We start from the raw sequence: 22038 nt of genomic DNA on the forward strand, positions 1-22038 counted from the left end.
AAGTTCCACAGAGGAACTTAATAAAGAAGAAAACCTTTCAAGCTTCTCCCTTTCCTTTGCGCTCCCCTGCGATCGGGTTACCCTGCTTCACATCCCTTTAAGACGATCGGCCCGGTACCAAGTATCCCACGGCCTCTGGGGCACGTCACATACATTGGCATGGCCTGCGTACCCAATGCTAAAGATAGGGTTCGCAGGCTGAATGCCGACGTAGGCAGAGCTGAATGGAGGAGGTGCGGCAGTGGGCGGAGCTTCACAAAGGAAGTCCATATCCCTCCGCAGCTCTTCCGAACGCTAGTGTGAAACTAGCCTTAGTCTTGCAGAAGGAAATGGCCCACTTTGCGGAAAGGTTTCTAGTAGGACAGTTGTCTGCTCCATGCCAGAAATTAGGATTGATTTAAAAAAATTAATCAATGCCCAATATAGCAATAGTCAAAGAAGCCGATCATATAGATTAATCCTTTTTATTACACCATTTTAGCGTTAAGGTCATGGTGGCAGTGTCTAGTGGCACAGGAACGCTGTCTTTCTAAGTCCTTCATGGCTTTATTATGTACACACAGCATAAATCACAGTGAAGTAAAGATAAACACGGTCCTCGGTAAAACATGAAAACAAAATGGTATATCATAGTCCATACATCTGCAGTGATCTGCCTGCTCAGGTGAAATCAGCATACACAAGGTTCAGCTTTCCTTAACAGGACACATTGCATGAGCTCCACTCTCCAGGCCCTGGCCTACCGAACGACTCAGCAGTCCATCTATTTAAACCCCAGACCACACCATGGAGTGGAGATATGGAGAACAGCCTCCCAACAGCTCTATGGGTTGCTCTCAAAAACTCAGCCCTTAAACAAAATGTCTGATTAACTTCTCTCAACACCTAGTGAGCTGGATCAAAACTTAAGGGGTTTCAAATCACTGAGGTTATTAGCCTCAGCAACACACCTCTCCCTCCAGCACTTTGCCAGTGACTGTCACACTGGTCATGTTGTAATGTGTCAGTAAGGGTTGTCAAGACGGTAAGACAAACCTCCGACTCCTCAATTTCCCTGACTCCCAACCCCACAGCACAACCTCACTACTGAGCATGTGCATAAAGTGCAGCACAGATTCATCTCAACTAAAAGCCCAGATCCTTAGATCAGCAATAGAACATACATTTATAGGATATTTCAAAACTTTCCCAAATTCTTAGGAAAAAATATTCAGCACATCTTGCACTGAACTACTGAACCCAATTTATTATATATTTTAGGTGTCGGTCCATTTTATACAGACGCCTCCAAAATGGGCTCTGAATCCACGACTACGTCTTCACAGCCCTGGTGTCAGTGACGGAGCCTACCTTTTACAGGAGCGATGGTGACAAAAGGATGTGCAGTTTCCATTCACACAGAGGACTTTGTGATACCTGTTCGCAGGAGTAGTGGGGTTCCCAGCTGTCCGCCCAGTCAGTAAACAGGTTTTCTGAGTCATAACATTACTTCATAGTATCTATTACCTGCCTAAAACCATACATGGTACCAAATTCACATAAAATGCCTCAAAAATAATATCTTACATAGTGTCAAGATTCCCTAATATTCTAAATTGTCATTAAATTTTACATTTAAAAAATGTAATATTTGTATGTAACATTTTGAATGTGTCAAATAAAAACACATTTTGTACGATTTCACAAAAGTATATTAAAGTACAACCCATACGGATAATCTGCGTGACCTCATTTATGGTAATCCACTCCAGGATTTCAGCTCATATATAATTTACACCTCCAACAACAAGCACCACCATTCCGGTCCTGCACAAACACATTGTAAAAAAAGAAAAAAAAAAAATCTATTTACTTCTCTGGTAAAAAACAAGGAAACAATAAAAAGATCACCCCACCCTTATATAATATGAAAAGAATATTAATAAAATACAGATGAAGCCTTCACTTACGAAGCTTTGGACTATGAACCAGGTTCACCAAAAATCTAAAACTGGCTTAAAATGTAGCCATAATTGGCGTTTTTATGGCAGTTACAGCTTACAAAACCCAGCGGAGCACAGGCAGAACGTGACCGGGCCAAGGTGAGCCGGGCTGGCGTACATTTCCGATTGTGGTGCATGGCTACGTTTCCCTGTGGGTCATGTTGGTTCTAGAAGTGGTTACCCATAACCATTTTTCCTACAGGAACCATAGCTGTGCATGGCAGCAGCACCACGATTTTCATTCTGTGAAGTGTGTGTGTGGCTCTTACCTACACTACAGGATAATACGGCAGTTACAAGAACCTGAAGATCTCAACTAACACCGCTTTTGTTGTCGTCATTCCAGGTGAAGGTGTGCACTTACAGAATGATCTATATTTAAGAAGGAATGCGGTAAGAGCAGAGGTATCAGGTTGTCTACAGCTATAATTTATATTAATGTCACATGAGAAATTGTTTTAGTGGATTCCTTTCCTTTGTGCATACCACGTCCTAGAAGGGTATGCGCATGTCACGTCTTTCAGCCAGACCGGCTCAGGGACCTGCTTGAAAAGACACCCTCTCATTTGGATTTCATACCCGAAACAAACGCCCCCGAAGGATGGTACAGATATTCAAATGGCCCTTGGCAGAAAAGAAAGACCCCCGTGCTTGTGCTATAGAGGGACACTACTGATAAAGCCATGGAAAGTAAGGCCGAGGTCACACTTGCAAGTGTGATGTGAGAAACTCGCGCGAGTCTATCGCATCAATACCCGGCACTGCCGCCGGCACTCAGACCGGGGTGTGTGGCTACATAGAAATACATGGAGCTGCACACTCCGGTCCCAAGTGCTGGCGGCAGCGCTGGGTATTGATGCGCGAGCTTCTCGCATCACACTCGCAAGTGTGACCCTGTCCTAAGACTGATATCGTCATCTTTGATTGGAGAAGTTAAGTGCTGAGCTCTGCTTGGCCGCTAAAGGCAACGGCTCCAGCTCTCCTGATCTGAAGTCTTGCTGGGGAGTTGCTGTCGGGACTATTCCACAGTTATTTTGCAGGCAAGAAGTCCTGAGAAATGTCTGCCCCCATCATCATCACTTTACCCCAGATACCCAAGCATACTAAAACCTGCAGAGCAGAGCTGGTGTGAACTCTGTCCATCAGTCTCGTCAGTATCTGTAGCCACTGAACGGGGGGGGAAAAAAAATTTCAGTCTCTCAAAATCTCCACTATGCGACTATGTGCACCTGCGGATCACCTGTGGAGATGGACATGCGGTACGCCTTTCCCGACCACGGCATGTCAATTTCTCAATGTATTGAAAGCGGTGAAGTCGCATGGATCAGTGAACACATGCGGATTTACCTGCATTCAATAGAGCACAGCATTTTGGACTAAGTGAAAATACGCTGCGTACAAAGCGCAGCTACTTCCGGATCGTGGGAACGTACCCCAAAAGGTGAGGACTGGAGTACATTTGCACCAGGTTTTTGTGACTTTATAATGAGTTACGATTGATGCATCACTGAAAAACATCTGGAAAAGCCTAAACCCTCCCAATATGGCGAATATATAAATACACAGACTTTAAAAAAGGCGCAAAAAAAAAAAAGAAAAGAAAAAGGCACAAATGAAAAACAAGTTAAAAAAACGAGCAAATACAATAATGCAAGTTAAATGCGCAAATGCAATAATTCATTGGGCTCTAAGGCCTCGTTATCGTGTCCATGAATTAAGTAAGTGCTCCATCTGTGGTTTTCTTGGACCGAACAAGTACCGGTTATAATATATGGAGCTGTACACATGTCCAGGGGAAAAAAATACTAATCACATAACCATGTCTGTTTTTGAGTAGATTCGTGGATCAAAAATCGCCCGTATAAATCAATGGGTCCGTGAAAAATCACACAGATGGCGTATTTATTTGTTTTTAACCATTTGTGAAAAACCTTGAAGGTAAAACTGAAGCACTGTTAAAAATCGGATCCAAAAACATTGATGGAACTTGGGTCCGTATTTTGCATGTACGTGAAAAATCATCTATATTTAAAAGGAGCTCTAGGTCTTCGTTATAAATGGCCATAGGTGATCAGACAATGTTTATTTCTACAGAACCCACCACAAACCTCCACACTTGGATGAGCAGTGGTGATTTTACAATGCATAGAGCGGAATAAACTGCTGTCAGGACCACTATGGCCAATTAATTACCCATGAGAAGAAAGGATTGGGCATGTAGAAATATAACACAAATACATGTCCCAAAAACTGTTCCCCCTGAGGAAGCCCACGCGAAACACGCGTTGGGGCTGACAGCATCTGGTCCCAGGTGGTCAATATGGGTAAGAACAGAATGCGACTTGAATTTTTGCGGTCTTTGCTCCCTTAAAGTGATACACACCCCATTAATTTCAGTGGTGCTATACTACACCCACTTTCTCACTTCATGTGTACATATGTGGTCTATGAAATGGCAATTTTTACTTCATGGGAGTAATTACTGCATTAGCACTTGCTGCTATTTTTCGATTTCCCCCTTCCACTTTTACTCCTGTGTTAACCAACTATCCACTTTGTCTTTTTCACGCAATTTATGTAAATTTGTCTTTTGGATTACAATTTCTGAATAAACTTTTTGATATATTTTATATAGGATTATTCTTGCTCCTTTTTCTCGCCCGAGTGTTTTCATAATTATGGGAGCATCCCGCGCTATTACAGCCCCCCCTCACCCCTGGGTATAGGGATTGACCTATTATTATTATTATTATGTGGTCTGTTCTCGTTTGTGTTGTCACACTGATACAGGGACAGCTGTCAATAAGCCAGTGTGGCTTCTCACGGTCTCTCCTAGGAGTCCTGTAAAGGGAACGGCCCAGTCTCAGAAGAAAAGTCTGTGCCCACAGTGTGACTATGGACCGCTGAATTGTAGCGGTATGCAGCGCACTTACTGTCATGGATCCCCTTATTCCATGTATGTGATCACGGATCACCTGGATTCTCCTGCACATGACCGCAGCGGTGGAGTCTTGTATGGAAATCACGTATGTGGTCACGTGTTCGGCCACTTACACAGGGAACACCAGGGAATCGTGACAGTGTGAGCATTGCACGCTGCCGTGACTCCACAGTCACAAACGTGTCTTCTTAGCCTGGAATCCCCCTTTACACTAGGACTTGCTTGTGACCGGCCCATGATTTGTTGTGCATTTTTTTGTAATCACCAAACTGTAACTAAGGGAACGTTTGCACACTGTGTTCCGGCTGTGTATTTCCGCAGCATACTTAGTGTGTAAAATACGCCGCATTTTACATTATCAGCATAATCAAAGCTTCTTTTAACTACTCGTATTTTGAGCCCTGCTAAGTTTTTGCCATCACCCAGCATGACATTTCTTGCACCGTTTTTCACCTACGCAAATGAATGGGTGAAAAAAATCAGCTAAAAGCAACATATTGTAAGCGGTGTTTCTCCTGCCACAGTAACGTGCACACCCTATAAACATCTAATCACACATATCTTGGTGGCCATGTGACTAGTCCGGGCCTCGCCGTTATGTGATCCGAGTTGCCGTGTAGTCCCAGTGAGCAGCCGTACACAAAAATCCTGGTACAAATCATTGACGGACCGTCCATATGGTGATCTGAATCATTTAACTCCTCTCAATAAGAAGACCCGGTTCTGTTGGATCCAATACGAATCCCTATAAAATAAGAATTCACACGCAGCCCAACACATATTTCTGGGAGAATCACCCAGTCCCAATGCACTGACACCTCCCCAACCTACAGTAACAAGTGGCAGGTTGTACAGAAGCTGTCAGTCACTTCACCCCCAGCGAGAGCCATTGAGACAGTGCGAGTGGCTCAGTTCATGAAGGGCCCATCACAAATCAGTCAGTCTCACAGAGCAGTGCTCCTTACTGCTCCCATGGTCAGGTCTCTGAACGCAAAAAGTTTACAGTAACTGTTCCGCAGTCAAAACATGGAACATATTTATGTCACTCCCTTATACAGCGCCATTAATTCCGCAGCACTTTACAGACTTCATCATCACTGTCCCCATTGGGGCTCACAATCTAGATCTCCTATCAGTATCAAAGGCAGCAACTAGATTATTACAAGGGATGGAAGGCCTCTCATATGAGGAGAGGTTGGAACAGTTGGGCTCATATGGTTTAGAAAAAAAGACTCCTCAGAGACACATTCCTTCCAATGACCATACTAAGGGCCAGGGGGCACTCATTACAGGGGAAAGAAAGGGGATTCCGACAGCTAAATAGGAAAGGGTTCCTTTACAGCTAGAGCTGTCAGACTGTGGAATGCCCGACCACAAGAGGCAGTAATGGCAGACACTATAACAGCTTTAAAAAAGGGCTGGACGATTTCTTCAATACACATAACATTACGGGTTATAGTTAAATTAGTGACAAAATTAACAATTGGTGGAGAAAGTTTGAACTTGATGGACCTAGGTCTTTTTTCAACCTTTGCAACTATGTAGGTCTTTAGAGTGTAGGAAGAAACCTGTGTACCAGGAGGAAATCCACGCAAACACGTGGAGAACATACAAACTCCTTGCAGATGCTGTCTTTAGGGGATTTAAACCCAGGTCCCCAGTGCTGCAAGGCAACAGTGCCAACCGCTGAGGCCCCCCACACGGCGCCAACCGCTGAGGCCCCCCACACGGCGCCAACCGCTGAGGCCCCCACACTCACAAGACTCAAAAAATTTACACACTGCAGATATAAAACTTATCAGCGGATCATTTTTGTCCCCACTGTGTCCTGTGCTCAGTGTCTATCAGACGAGACACGTGCTGCAACATTGTGTACGTGTATATATATATTTTACATATACACGTACTTATGTACACACACTTACATACACACACACGCTGACACATGTACAGACACACGCACTGACACATGTACAGCCACACATGTACACACACGCTGACATGTACAGCCACACATGTACACACACGCTGACACATGTACAGCCACACATGTACACACACGCTGACACATGTGCAGCCACACATACACACACGTACACACACGCTGACACATGTACAGACACACACGCTGACACATGTACAGACACATACATACACACACGCTGACACATGTACAGACACATACATACACACACGCTGACACATGTACAGACACATACATACACACACGCTGACACATGTACAGACACACACATACACACACGCTGACACATGTACAGACACATACATACACACACGCTGACACATGTACAGACACATACATACACACACGCTGACACATGTACAGACACATACATACACACACGCTGACACATGTACAGACACACACATACACACACGCTGACACATGTACAGACACACACGCTGACACATGTACAGACACACACACACGCTGACACATGTACAGATACACACACACACGCTGACACATGTACAGACACATACATACACACACACGCTGACACATGTACAGACACATACAGACACACACGCTGACACATGTACAGACACACACGTACACACACGCTGACACATGTACAGACACATACACACGCTGACATGTACAGACACATACATACACACACGCTGACACATGTACAGACACACACGCTGACACATGTACAGACACACACGTACACACACGCTGACACATGTACAGACACACGTACACACACGCTGACACATGTACAGACGCATACATACACACACGCTGACACATGTACAGACACATACACACGCTGACATGTACAGACACATACATACACACACGCTGACACATGTACAGACACACACGTACACACACGCTGACACATGTACAGACACACGTACACACACGCTGACACATGTACAGACACACGTACACACACGCTGACACAAGTACAGACACACGTACACACACGCTGACACATGTACAGACACACGTACACACACGCTGACACATGTACAGACGCATACATACACACACGCTGATACATACACACACGCTGACACATGTACAGGCACACACGTACACACACGCTGACACATGTACAGACGCATACATACACACATGCTGATACATACACACACGCTGACACATGTACAGACACATACACACGCTGACATGTACAGACACATACATACACACACTCTGACACATGTACATACACACACGCTGACACATGTACAGACACACGTACACACACGCTGACACATGTACAGACACACGTACACACACGCTGACACATGTACAGACACACGTACACACACGCTGACACATGTACAGACACACGTACACACACGCTGACACATGTACAGACACATACATACACACACGCTGATACATACACACACGCTGACACATGTACAGGCACACACGTACACACACGCTGACACATGTACAGACACATACATACACACACGCTGACACATGTACAGACACATACATACACACACGCTGACACATGTACAGACACATACATACACACACGCTGACACATGTACAGACACATACATACACACACGCTGACACATGTACAGACACATACATACACACACGCTGACACATGTAGACACATACATACACACACGCTGACACATGTACAGACACACACACTGACACATGTACAGACACATACATACACACACGCTGACACATGTAGACACATACATACACACACGCTGACACATGTACAGACACACACACTGACACAAACGCTGACACATTTACAGACACACACGCTGACACATGTACAGACACACACACACGCTGACACATGTACAGACACACACGCTGACACATGTAGACACACACGCTGACACATGTACAGACACACACGTACACACACGCTGACACATGTACAGACACACACGTACACACATGCTGACACATGTACAGACACATACATACACACACGCTGACACATGTACACATACATACACACACGCTGACACATGTACAGACACACACGTACACACACGCTGACACATGTACAGACACACACGTACACACACGCTGACACATGTACAGACACATACATACACACGCTGACACATGTACAGACACACACACGCTGACACATGTACAGACACACACACGCTGACACATGTACAGACACACACACGCTGACACATGTACAGACACACACACGCTGACACATGTACAGACACACACACGCTGACACATGTACAGACACACACACGCTGACACATGTACAGACACACACACGCTGACACATGTACAGACACACACGCTGACACATGTACAGACACACACACGCTGACACATGTACAGACACACACGTACACACACGCTGACACATGTACAGACACATACGTACACACACGCTGACACATGTACAGACACATACATACACACGCTGACACATGTACAGACACATACATACACACGCTGACACATGTACAGACACACACATACACACACGCTGACACATGTACAGACACACACCGACACATGTACACACACGCTGACATATGTACACACACGCTGACACATGTACAGACACACACGCTGACACATGTACAGACACATACATACACACGCTGACACATGTACAGACACACACATACACACACGCTGACACATGTACAGACACACACACACGCCGACACATGTACACACACGCTGACACATGTACAGACACACACGCTGACACATGTACAGACACATACATACACACGCTGACACATGTACAGACACACACATACACACACGCTGACACATGTACACACACGCTGACACATGTACAGACACACATGTACACACATGCTGACACATGTACACACACGCTGACACATGTACACACACGCTGACACATGTACAGACACGCTGACACATGTACAGACACACACACGCTGACACATGTACAGACACACACGCTGACACATGTACTGACATTCACTATGTCGAAGTGTAAACACATCTGCAGGGGACCGAAATCCCTCACACAGAATCTGACAGACACAGGGGGCGCTACAGCCGGGCACACAATCCCTCCTGGGACCACAGACCTCCCAGCACAGCGGTCAGACACTCACCGCGCTCCCATCGGCCGCCCCGCTCCTCGCCCTCTGCTCTCCGGAGCTGTCAGCTTCAGCTTCACTGATTTCTTTTTTCTTACCAGGTCATGTGACTCTGATGTCATTCGGCTACGGCACGTTGCTTGGGTCATAGGCGTCCTCTCAGCGCTCCCTCCCTATGGAAAGAGTTGTGTTACTATGGTGACACTGGGAGAGTAGCGGCCTCGTTTCCTGTTCCGGGTCACTGCGCTCCGCCCGCTGTGTGTGCTGGCGCCTCCAGCCTGCTGTGTGTGACGGGACAGTCACGTGTGCCGCTGTAGTGTGTAGTCCTCAGTGTAGGCCCGGGCTCAGCCCCGGCAGGTAGATGTGGCTGCACTGCCTTGTGTGATGGCCACAATGGTAACTTCAGGGTCCTGTCAGGCGCCTGTAGAAAACCATGGGATCACTTTCCCTCCCATGAAGGAAAAACAGATAAATGTGAACGGGGCAGAAATGCTCTGCAGTGTTTAAATAACCTCTACATGTCTGATACAGGCCTCAAAAGTAACTGGCAGGCAGCACTGCAAGCAGCGACTCCTCGCCAACCCTGCGTTAGGCCTCATTCACAGCCTTTTTATGTTTGTACAGGCTTCATAGGTTGGGAAAGACCTAGGTCCATCAAGTTCTACCTTTCTCCACCAATTGTACACGTAACTTAATTTAACCATAACCTGCAATGCTATGTGTATTGAGGAAATCGTCCAGCCATGTATAAAGCTGTTCTAGTGTCTGCCATTACCACCTCTTGTGGTCGGCATTCCACAGTCTGACTGCTCTAACTGTAAAGAAACCGTTCCTATTTAGCTGTCGGAAGCTCCTTACTGCCACCCGAGTGCTGCCTGATCTTATGTATGGTCTTTGAAAGGAGTAAGTCGTGCCAGTCCTCTGTACCGGCCACACACGTATTTATACATATGAGATCTCTGAGACGTCTGTTTTTCTAAGTTACAGAAGCCCAACTTTTCCAACCTCATCCTATTCTAGATGTGGCCTCAAAAGTGATTTGTAAATTGGTAATAATGCGATGGGATTGCGGGATTTTCTCTCCCTTATACACCCTAAAATCTTGTTTGCTTTTGCGGCTGCCGCTTGACATTGAGTGCTGCTGCTCAGCTTACTTGTAACCAAAATCCCCAAGTCCTTCTGTTCTTTAGACCTGAGTATACTCCCACTTAATGTATATGCAGCAATATGATTACTCCATCCTAGGTGCATTACTTTACATTTATCTACATAAAATCTCAATTGCCAAGTGTTGGCTCATTCAGGCATCTTATCCAGATCATTTTGCAATATTGTTATGTGAAGGTCAGATTTTAACCCCTTCAACCCCAAGGGTGGTTTGCACATTCATGACCGGGCCAATTTTTACAATTCTGACCACTGTACGTTTATGAGGTCATAACTCTGGAACGCTTCCATGGATCCCGGTGATTCTGACATTGTTTTCTCGTGACATATTGTACTTCATGTTAGTGGTAAAATTTCATTCAAATAACTTGTGTTTATTTGTGAGAAAAACGGAAATTTGGCGAAAATTTTGAAAATTTCGCAATTTTCCAACTTTGAATTTTTATGCCCTTAAATCACAGAGATACGGCACACAAAAAACTTGATAACTAACATTTCCCACATGTTTACTTTACATCAGCACAATTTTGGAACCAAAATTTTTTTTTGTTAGGAAGTTATAAGGGTTAAAAGTTGACCAGCGATTTCTCATTTTTACAACACCATTTTATTTTTACGGACCACATCACATTTGAAGCCACTTTGAGGGGTCTATATGATAGAAAATACCCAAAAGTGACACCATTCTAAAAACTGCACCCCTTAAGGTGCTCAAAACCACATTCAAGAAGTTCATTAACCCTTTAGGTGTGTCACAAGAATTTTTTTGAATATTTAAAAAAAAAATGAACATCTAACTTTTTTTCACAAAAAAAATACTTCAGGTTCAATTTTTTTTATTTTACCAAGGGTAACAGGAGAAATTGGACTGCAAAAGTTATTGTGCAATTTGTCCTGAGTTCGCTGATACCTGATATGTGGGGGGAATGACTGTTTCGGCGCATGGCAGAGCTCAGAATGGAAGGAGCGCCGTTTGACTTTTTCAATGCAAAATTGGCTGGAATTCAGATCGGACGCCATGTCATGTTTGGAGAGTCCCTGATGTACCTAAACAGTGGAAACCCCCTACAAGTGACCCCATTTTGGAAACTAGACCCCCCATGGAACTTATCTAGATATGTGGTGAGAACTTTGAACCCACAAGGGCTTTACAGAAGTTTATAACGTACAGCGGTACAATTAAAAAATCATATTTTTTCCACAAAAATAATCTTTTCACCCCAATTTTTATTTTCCCAAGGGTAACAGGACCCTAAAAGTTATTGTGCAATTTGTCCTGAGTACGCTGATACCCCACATGTGGGGGTAAATTACTATTTGGGCGCATGGCAGAGCCCGAAAGGGAAGCAGCGCCATTTGACGTTTTTGGCTGGAATTCAGATCGGACATCATGTCGCGATTGGAAAACCCCTGATGTACCAAAACAGTGGAAACCCCCCACAAATGACACCATTTTGGAAACTAGACTCCCTAAGGAACTTATCTAGATGTGTGGTGCGAACTTTGAACCCCCAAGGGCTTCACAGAAGTTTATAACATAAAGCCGTACAATTAAAAAATCATATTTTTTCCACAAAAATGATATTTTCACCCTCAATTCTTATTTTTCCAAGGGTAACAGGACCCTAAAAGTTATTGTGCAATTTGTCCTGAGTACGCTGATACCCCACATGTGGGGATAAACCACTATTTGGGCGCATGGCAGAGCTTGGAAGGGAAGCAGCGCCATTTGACGTTTTTGGCTGGAATTGAGATCGGACACCATGTCGCGATTGGAAAACCCCTGATGTACCTAAACAGTGGAAACCCCCCACAAATGACACCATTTTGTAAACTAGACCCCCCAAGGAACTTATCTAGATGTGTGGTGAGCACTTTGAACCCCCAAGGGCTTCACAGAAGTTTATATTGCCATGGCATGAAAATAAAAAAATCGTATTTTTTCCACAAACATGATCAATTAGTCCCCAATTTTTTTATTTTCCCAAGGGTAACAGGAGAAATTGAACCCCAAAAGTTGTTGTCCAATTTGTCCTGAGTACGCTGACACCCCATATGTGGGAGAAAACTACTGTATGGACACACGTCAGGGCTCGGAAGGGAAGTAGTGACGTTTTGGAATGCAGACTTTGATGGAATGGTCTGCGGGTGTCATGTTGCCTTTGGAGAGCCCCTAATGTACCTAAACAGTGGAAACCCCCACAAATGACCCCATTTTGGAAACGAGACCCCCTAAGGAACTTATCTAGATGTGTGGTGAGCACTTTGAACCCCCAAGGGCTTCACAGAAGTTTATAATGCCCGGGCATGAAAATAAAAAAATCGTATTTTTTCCACAAACATGATCAATTAGTCCCCAATTTTTTCATTTTCCCAAGGGTAGCAAGAGAAATTGGACCCCAAAAGTTGTTGTCCAATTTGTCATGAGTACGCTGACACCCCATATGTGGGAGAAAACTACTGTATGGACACACGTCGGGGCTCGGAAGGGAAGCAGTGACGTTTTGGAATGCAGACTGATGGAATAGTCTGCGGTTGTCATGTGCGTTTGGAGAGCCCCTGATGTACCTAAACTATTGAAACTCCCCACAAGTGACCCCATTTTGGACACTAAACCCCCCACGGAACTTATCTAGATGTGTGGTGAGCACTTTGAACCCCCAAGAAGTTTATAACGCTCGGACGTGAAAATAAAAAAATCATTTTTTTCCACAAAAATGATATTTTTGCCCCCAATTTTTTATTTTCCTAAGGGTAACAGGAGAAATTGGACCCCAAAAATTGTTTTGCAATTTGTCCTGAGTAGGCTGATACCCTATATGTGGGGGTAAAACACTGTTTAGGCACATGGCAGAGCTTGGAAGGGAAGGAGCACCATTTGACTTTTTCAACTCAGAATTGGCTGGAATTGAGATCAGACGCCATGTTGCATTTGATGTGCCCAAACAGTGGAAACCCCCAATTCTAACTCCAACCCGAACCCCAACACACCCCTAACCCTAATCTCAGCCCTAACCCTAGCCCTAACCCTAATGGGAAAATGGAAATAAATACATTTTCTTTTAGTTTTATTATTTTTCCCTAACTAAGGGGGTGATAACTGGGGGTTTGATTTACTATTTACGGCTGTTTTTATGTTTGGCGGCTGTCGCACGCTAAAAGACGCTTTTTATTGTAAAAATAGTTTTTGCATCACCACATATTGAGAGCTATAATTTTTCCGTATTTTGACCCACCGAGTCATGTGAGGTCTTATTTTTTGCGGGACGAGTTGACGCTTTTATTGGTACCATTTTCGGGCACGTGACATTTTTTGATCGCTTTTTATTCCGATTTTTGGGACGCAGAATGAACAAAAACCAGCGTTTCATGAATTTCTTTTGGGGGGGTGCGTTTACACCGTTCCGCGTGCGGTAAAATTGATAAAGCGGTTTTATTCTTTGGGTCAGTACGCTTACAGCGATATCTCATTTAGGTCTTTTTTTATGTTTTGTCGGTTTTATGCAATGAAAACTATTTTATATAAAAAATAATTATTTTTGCATCACTTTATTCTGCGAGCTATAACTTTTTTATTTTTTCGCTGATGATGCTGTTTGGTGGCTCGTTTTTTGCGGGACAAGATGACGTTTTCAGCGGTACCATGGATATTTATATGCGTCTTTTTGATCGCGCGTTATTACACTTTTTGTTTGGCGGTATGATAATAAATCATTTTTTGCTTTGTTTTTTATTTTTATTTTTTAAGGGGTTCGCTAAAGGGGTTAACTAATGGGACAGTTTTATAGGGCGGGTCGTTACGGACGCGGCGATACCTAATATGTGTACTTTTATTGTTTGTTTTTTTTATTTCCAAAAAATGGATTTATTTGGGGGAATATTTTTTTTTTTTCCAATTTATTTGGCGATTTTTTTTAAAATTATTTTAACACTTTTTTTATTTCTTTTTTAACTTTATTAAATAGTCCCAGGTGGGACATCACTGTCCTGTGACAGATCGCTGATCTGTCACATCACAGATCACTGTGACAAATCAGCGATCTGTCACAGGCAGTGCAGCAGGCTTCCTCGTGCCTGCGCTTTGCAGGCACTGAGGAAGCCAGCTTCCTACAGGCCCCCGTCGCCATCTTGGATTCAGGGGCCTGCAGGAAAGGAGTCCCCCCGCAGCAGCGCTGCACATTGCGCTGCCGTGGGGGGCTCAGGGAAGCACGGAGGGAGCCCCCTCCCTGCTGATGCTTCCCTTTAACCCCCAGTACACCGCGATCATGTTTGATCGCGGTGTGCAAGGGGTTAACGTGTCGGGGGCGGTCCGTTACCGCCCCTGACACATTGTGCCGGGTGTCAGCTGTGATAATCAGCTGACACCCGGCCGCGATCAGCGGCGCTCACCACGTGGGCGCCGCTGATCGCGGTAGACGTACTATCCTGTCCATGGGCATAGGGTCCCGGGTCCCATGGACGGGATAGTACGTCGGATGTCAGGAAGGGGTTAATATCCTACAGTTTGAGACGTTACTCATTCCCATCCACAAGGTCATTAATAAAGAGGTTAAATCACAGATCCCTGCGGTCCCCACTGCTGATTATATCCCATTTAGAGTACGTACCATTTATGACAACTCTTTGTTTCCTGTCATTTAGCCTATTTCTTACCCATCTGCATATAGTTTCTCTCAGTCCTTACTTTTGGAGCTTCAGTATAATGCTGATATGTGATACAGTGACCAAGGGGGGACATACCACTGTTGCAGCTGCATCGGGGCCCAGAGGTTAAGGAGGGCCCTGGCAGGCAGGCAGTGCAGGCCCGTCACCACCCGGGAAGTGTCAGGACCCACTCGCTGTCAGGGATACCGGCATGATATGGGGCCTGTAATCAGGTGCCCGGTGCCAGCGCTGGCATCGGGGCCCCCACTCCGTGCTTTAAAATGTTTGGAAAGCTTATTTCTCCGTTTCGCACATCCTGTTTCTTCCACATCTTGTGACTCAGTGACATCTCATGGCAGAAGGCGCAATGACGTTACTACTGTGCTGAGGAGACCGGAGCTGCAGCCAGCAAGAAACGAGGAGAGGTTAGTATTTGATTTATGTTTTAAGTACGGAGCATTATATGGGGCCCATTATATTATATGGAGCAATATATGGGGTCCTTTATACCGTATGGAGCATTTTATGGGGACCATTCTGTTTTGTGCATTCTATTGGGTCAATTATTCTGTATCGACCATTATATGGGGTCCATTATTTTGTGTACAGCATTATATGGGGCCCATTGTACTGTATTGTCAATATATTGGGCCCATTCTGTATATAGTAGAACATTATATAGGGCACATTATTCTGTATGGAGCATTATATGGAGTCCACTATTTTGTATATAGCATTATACAGTGGGGAAAAAAAGTATTTAGTCAGTCAGCAATAGTGCAAGTTCCACCACTTAAAAAGATGAGAGGCGTCTGTAATTTACATCATAGGTAGACCTCAACTATGGGAGACAAACTGAGAAAAAAAAATCCAGAAAATCACATTGTCTGTTTTTTTTTCATTTTATTTGCATATTATGGTGGAAAATAAGTATTTGGTCACAAACAAAATTTCATCTCAATACTTTGTGATATATCTTTTGTTGGCAATGACAGAGGTCAAACGTTTTCTGTAAGTCTTCACAAGGTTGCCACACACTGTTGTTGGTATGTTGGCCCATTCCTCCATGCAGATCTCCTCTAGAGCAGTGATGTTTTTGGCTTTTCGCTTGGCAACACGGACTTTCAACTCCCTCCAAAGGTTTTCTATAGGGTTGAGATCTGGAGACTGGCTAGGCCACTCCAGGACCTTGAAATGCTTCTTACGAAGCCACTCCTTCGTTGCCCTGGCGGTGTGCTTTGGATCATTGTCATGTTGAAAGACCCAGCCACGTTTCATCTTCAATGCCCTTGCTGATGGAAGGAGGTTTGCACTCAAAATCTCACGATACATGGCCCCATTCATTCTTTCATGTACCCGGATCAGTCGTCCTGGCCCCTTTGCAGAGAAACAGCCCCAAAGCATGATGTTTCCACCACCATGCTTTACAGTAGGTATGGTGTTTGATGGATGCAACTCAGTATTCTTTTTCCTCCAAACACGACAAGTTGTGTTTCTACCAAACAGTTCCAGTTTGGTTTCATCAGACCATAGGACATTCTCCCAAAACTCCTCTGGATCATCCAAATGCTCTCTAGCAAACTTCAGACGGGCCCGGACATGTACAGGCTTAAGCAGTGGGACACGTCTGGCACTGCAGGATCTGAGTCCATGGTGGCGTAGTGTGTTACTTATGGTAGGCCTTGTTACATTGGTCCCAGCTCTCTGCAGTTCATTCACTAGGTCCCCCCGCGTGGTTCTGGGATTTTTGCTCACCGTTCTTGTGATCATTCTGACCCCACGGGGTGGGATTTTGCGTGGAGCACCAGATCGAGGGAGATTATCAGTGGTCTTGTATGTCTTCCATTTTCTAATTATTGCTCCCACAGTTGATTTCTTCACTCCAAGCTGGTTGGCTATTGCAGATTCAGTCTTCCCAGCCTGGTGCAGGGCTACAATTTTGTTTCTGGTGTCCTTTGACAGCTCTTTGGTCTTCACCATAGTGGAGTTTGGAGTCAGACTGTTTGAGGGTGTGCACAGGTGTCTTTTTATACTGATAACAAGTTTAAACAGGTGCCATTACTACAGGTAATGAGTGGAGGAAAGAGGAGACTCTTAAAGAAGAAGTTACAGGTCTGTGAGAGCCAGAAATCTTGATTGCTTGTTTCTGACCAAATACTTATTTTCCACCATAATATGCAAATAAAATGAAAAAAAAACAGACAATGTGATTTTCTGGATTTTTTTTTCTCAGTTTGTCTCCCATAGTTGAGGTCTACCTATGATGTAAATTACAGACGCCTCTCATCTTTTTAAGTGGTGGAACTTGCACTATTGCTGACTGACTAAATACTTTTTTTCCCCACTGTATGGGGCCCATTATACTGTATTGTCAATATATTAGGCCCATTATTCTGTATATAGTAGAGCATTATATGGGACACATTATTCTGTATGGAGCATTATATGGAGTCCACTATTTTGTATAGAGCATTATATGGGGCCCATTATACTGTATTGTCAATATATTAGGTCCATTATTCTGTATATAGTAGAGCATTATATGGGACACATTATTCTGTATGGAGCATTATATGGAGTCCACTATTTTGTATGGATCATTATATGGGGCCCATTATTCTATATGGAGCAATATATGTGACTCATTATAGTGCATGGTACAATATATGGGGCCCATTATACTGTATGGGGCTCATTATAGTGTATAGAGCAATGCATAGGGATCATTATAGTGTATAGAGCAATATATGGGGCTCATAATAGTGTATGGAGCACTATATGGTGCCCATTATACTGAATGAAGCTATATACATGGTCAATAATACTGTATGGAGCCCTATGTGATGCCAATAATACTGTGTGAAGGACCGTAAGGTCAGGTGAGTTTGCTAGCCAATCAAGCACAGTGATACTGTTGTTTTAAACCAGGCATTGGTACTTTTGGCAGTGTGGACAGGTGCCAAGTCATGCTGGAGAATGAAATTTCCATCTTCAAAAAGCTTGTCAGCAGAGGGAAGCATGAAGTGCTCTAAAATTCCTGGTAGACGGCTCAACTGACTTTGGTCTTGATAAGACACAGTAGACCTACACCAGTAGATAACATGGCTCCCCAAACCATCACTGATTGTGGAAACTTCACACTAGACCTCAAGCAGCTTGGGATTGTGTTCCTCTCCACTCTTTCTCCAGACTCTGGGACCTTGATTTCCAAGTGAAATGCAAAATTTACTTTCATTTGAAAACAACACCTTGGAGCACTGAGCAACAGTCCAGTTCTTTTTCTCCTTGGCCCAGGTAAGACGCTCCTGGCATTGTCTATTGGTCATGAGTGGCTTGACACAAGGAATGTAGCCCATGTCCTGGATACGTGGGGCTCCTGAAGCAATGACTCCAGCAGCAGTCCACTCCTTGTGACTCCCCAAAATTTTTGAATGGCCTTTTCTTAACAATCCTTTCAAGGCTGCAGATATACTGGTTGCTTGTGCACCTTTTTCTACCACACTTTTTCCATCCACTCAACTTTCCATTAATATGCTGGGACACAGTTCTCTGTGAGCAGCTTCTTTAGCAAAGACCTTCTGTGGCTTACCCTCCTTGAGGAGTGTGTCAATGCTGTCTAGTCAGCAGTCTTCCCCATGATTGTCGAGCCTACTGAAACAGACTAAGGGACCTTTTTAAATGCTGAGGAAGCCTTTGCAGGTGTTTTTATTAATTATTCTAATTTACTGAGATAATGGCTTTTGGGTTTTCATTGGCTGTAAGCCATAATCATCAACATTAACAGAAATAAACACTTTAAATAGATCACTCTGTTTGTAATGAATCTATATAATATACTAGATGGAGGCCCGATGCTATCACATCGGGAGGGCGGTAATGTCACGATGGGGGCAGGCTTTGCAGCGTTGAGAATCTCTCCCCCCATGTGCTCACCCACCTATCCACTCTCTCTTTCCCCATGTGCTGATTTCTCCCATCTGTGCTCTCTTCTTTGACTTGTCTACCCCATGTGCTATCCCCCTTGTCTGCTGTATCTCTCCTTCCTGTGCTGTGTTCTCCTCTCAGGTGCTGTCCTGTTTGAGCTGTCTCCTCCCTGTGCTCTGGCTCTCTCACCCCTGTGTCTGACCATGTACATAACATACCACAGCTCCTGGGCAGGGGAGGAAGCATAAGACAATACTGACATTACAGCAGCAGATCGCAGAGGATACATTTTGTAAGGTAAAATATTGTTTAAAAACAGTCAGTGAAATATTTTAACTCACAAAATGAATCCTCTGTGATCCCCTGCTGTAATGTCAGTATTGTCTTTTGCTTCCTCCTCTGCCCAGGAGATGTGATATGCTCCGTACATGGTCAGACACAGACAATTTTTAGCATGAACTTTCATTCGTAGGAAAACCCCTTTAATTTGACCGGCTTCCTCTGCCTGTAGACACGTCGCACATCTGCCACCGGGATCAGCCGAATGATGAGAGTGTGAGTGTGTATGTACTGTATATGTGTGAGTGTGTGTGTGGTGTGTACGGCATATAGAATGTGTGTGTGGTGCGACGGTGTTCCGCTGGTGGTACTGCGTAATAGGTTGGTACCAGCAGCAGTTTCCATATTGAGACACACATCACTTGGGTGTCCCAATATGGTGGTCGGTGAACTCCCTCCGCTTGGAATTCTAGGATACGGTGACATCTGGACAGAACAGGAAATTAAAACATTACAAGGCAATTATATAAATATAGATAGGTTTCACTTTTTGTATTGAAGAACTGAAATAAATTAACTTTTTGATATTTTAATTTTGTGAGAAGCACCTGTATATGCTAATTAATGTGTGTGTATCTATGTGTATATGTATGTGTGATACTGTAATTGTAAAGAATAGGAAAATCAATCCTGCTCTTACCTTATCTGTGATCCATAGGATCCAACCACTGCCCCCCTCCCATAGATTCTGAGAACAAGGGTGTGCAGTCCTGTTCTTTATGGAGCAGAGTTGTGCGTGCTCGGCCTCTGCTCTCTTGATTATCTATATAGCTGCTGAGCGGTGTACTCAGATATTTAGATCAGTTCCAAAGACAATGAATAGAGCAGAATTCACGCATGCACCCCTCCAATCCATTCATGGCTGAGCTGCAGAGTCCTGTTCTCAGGATTGCTGGAGGTCCCAGAGGTCAGTCAACCAAAAGTCAGTAAGTTATCCCTTATCATCAAGATTGGGAATGATTTGATTTATTTGGGGAATAACCCTTTGTCAGATACCAGAAGGAATAGAGAACGGACATATAATTTAATATATACAGTCATATGTAAAAGTTTGGGCACCCCTATTAATGTTAACCTTTTTTCTTAATAGCAATTTTGGTTTTTGCAACAGGTATTTCAGTTTCATATATCTAATAACTGATGGACTCAGTTATATTTCTGGATTCAAATGAGGTTTATTGTATTAACAGAAAATGTGCAATCTGCATTTAAACAAAATTTGACCGGTGCAAAAGTATGGGCACCCTTATCATTTTCTTGATTTGAACACTCCTAACTACTTTTTACTGACTTCCTGAAGCACTAAATTGGTTTTGTAACCTCATTGAGCTTTGAACTTCATAGCCAGGTGTATCAAATCATGAGAAAAGGTATTTAAAGTGGCCACTTGCAAGTAGTTCTCCTATTTGATTCTCCTATGAAGAGTGGCATCATGGGCTCCTCAAAACAACTCTCAAATGATCTGAAAACAAAGATTATTCAACATAGCTTTTCAGGGGAAGGATACAAAAAGTTGTCTCAGAGATTTAACCTGTCAGTTTCCACTGTGAGGAACATAGTAAGGAAATGGAAGAACACAGGTACAGTTCTTTTTAAGCCCAGAAGTGGCAGGCCAAGAAAAATATCAGAAAGGCAGAGAAGAAGAATGCTGAGAACAGTCAAGGACAATCCACAGACCACCTCCAAAGACCTGCAGCATCATCTTGCTGCAGATGGTGTCACTGTGCATCGGTCAACAATACAGCGCACTTTGCACAAGGAGAAGCTGTATGGGAGAGTGATGCGAAAGAAGCCGTTTCTGCAAGCACGCCACAAACAGAGTCACCTGAGGTATGCAAAAGCACATTAGAACAAGCCAGTTACATTTTGGAAGAAGGTCCTGTGGACTGATGAAACAAAGATTGAGTTGTTTGGTCATACAAAAAGGCGTTATGCATGCGCTGTATTGTTGACCGATGC

General features: G+C 44.0%; 1 protein-coding gene across 3 annotated transcripts in view; it reads right to left on the bottom strand.

Moving 5' to 3' along the window:
• Positions 1–10275, bottom strand: part of FBXO8 (F-box protein 8) — a 59768-nt gene extending 49493 nt beyond the window's left edge. The window contains exon 1 of one of the 3 annotated variants that reach the window (XM_073577558.1): positions 10021–10275. The gene's annotated coding sequence lies outside the window, so the exon portion shown is untranslated. The remainder of the gene's footprint in view (positions 1–10020) is intronic. The other 2 variants (XM_073577550.1, XM_073577541.1) reach the window with 2 other exon arrangements.
• Positions 10276–22038: the final 11763 nt, after the last annotated feature.

This window comes from Dendrobates tinctorius, unplaced genomic scaffold (assembly GCF_039654945.1).
Source record: "Dendrobates tinctorius isolate UK_male_01 unplaced genomic scaffold, ASM3965494v1 ptg000008l, whole genome shotgun sequence".
NCBI lineage: Eukaryota > Metazoa > Chordata > Amphibia > Anura > Dendrobatidae > Dendrobates > Dendrobates tinctorius.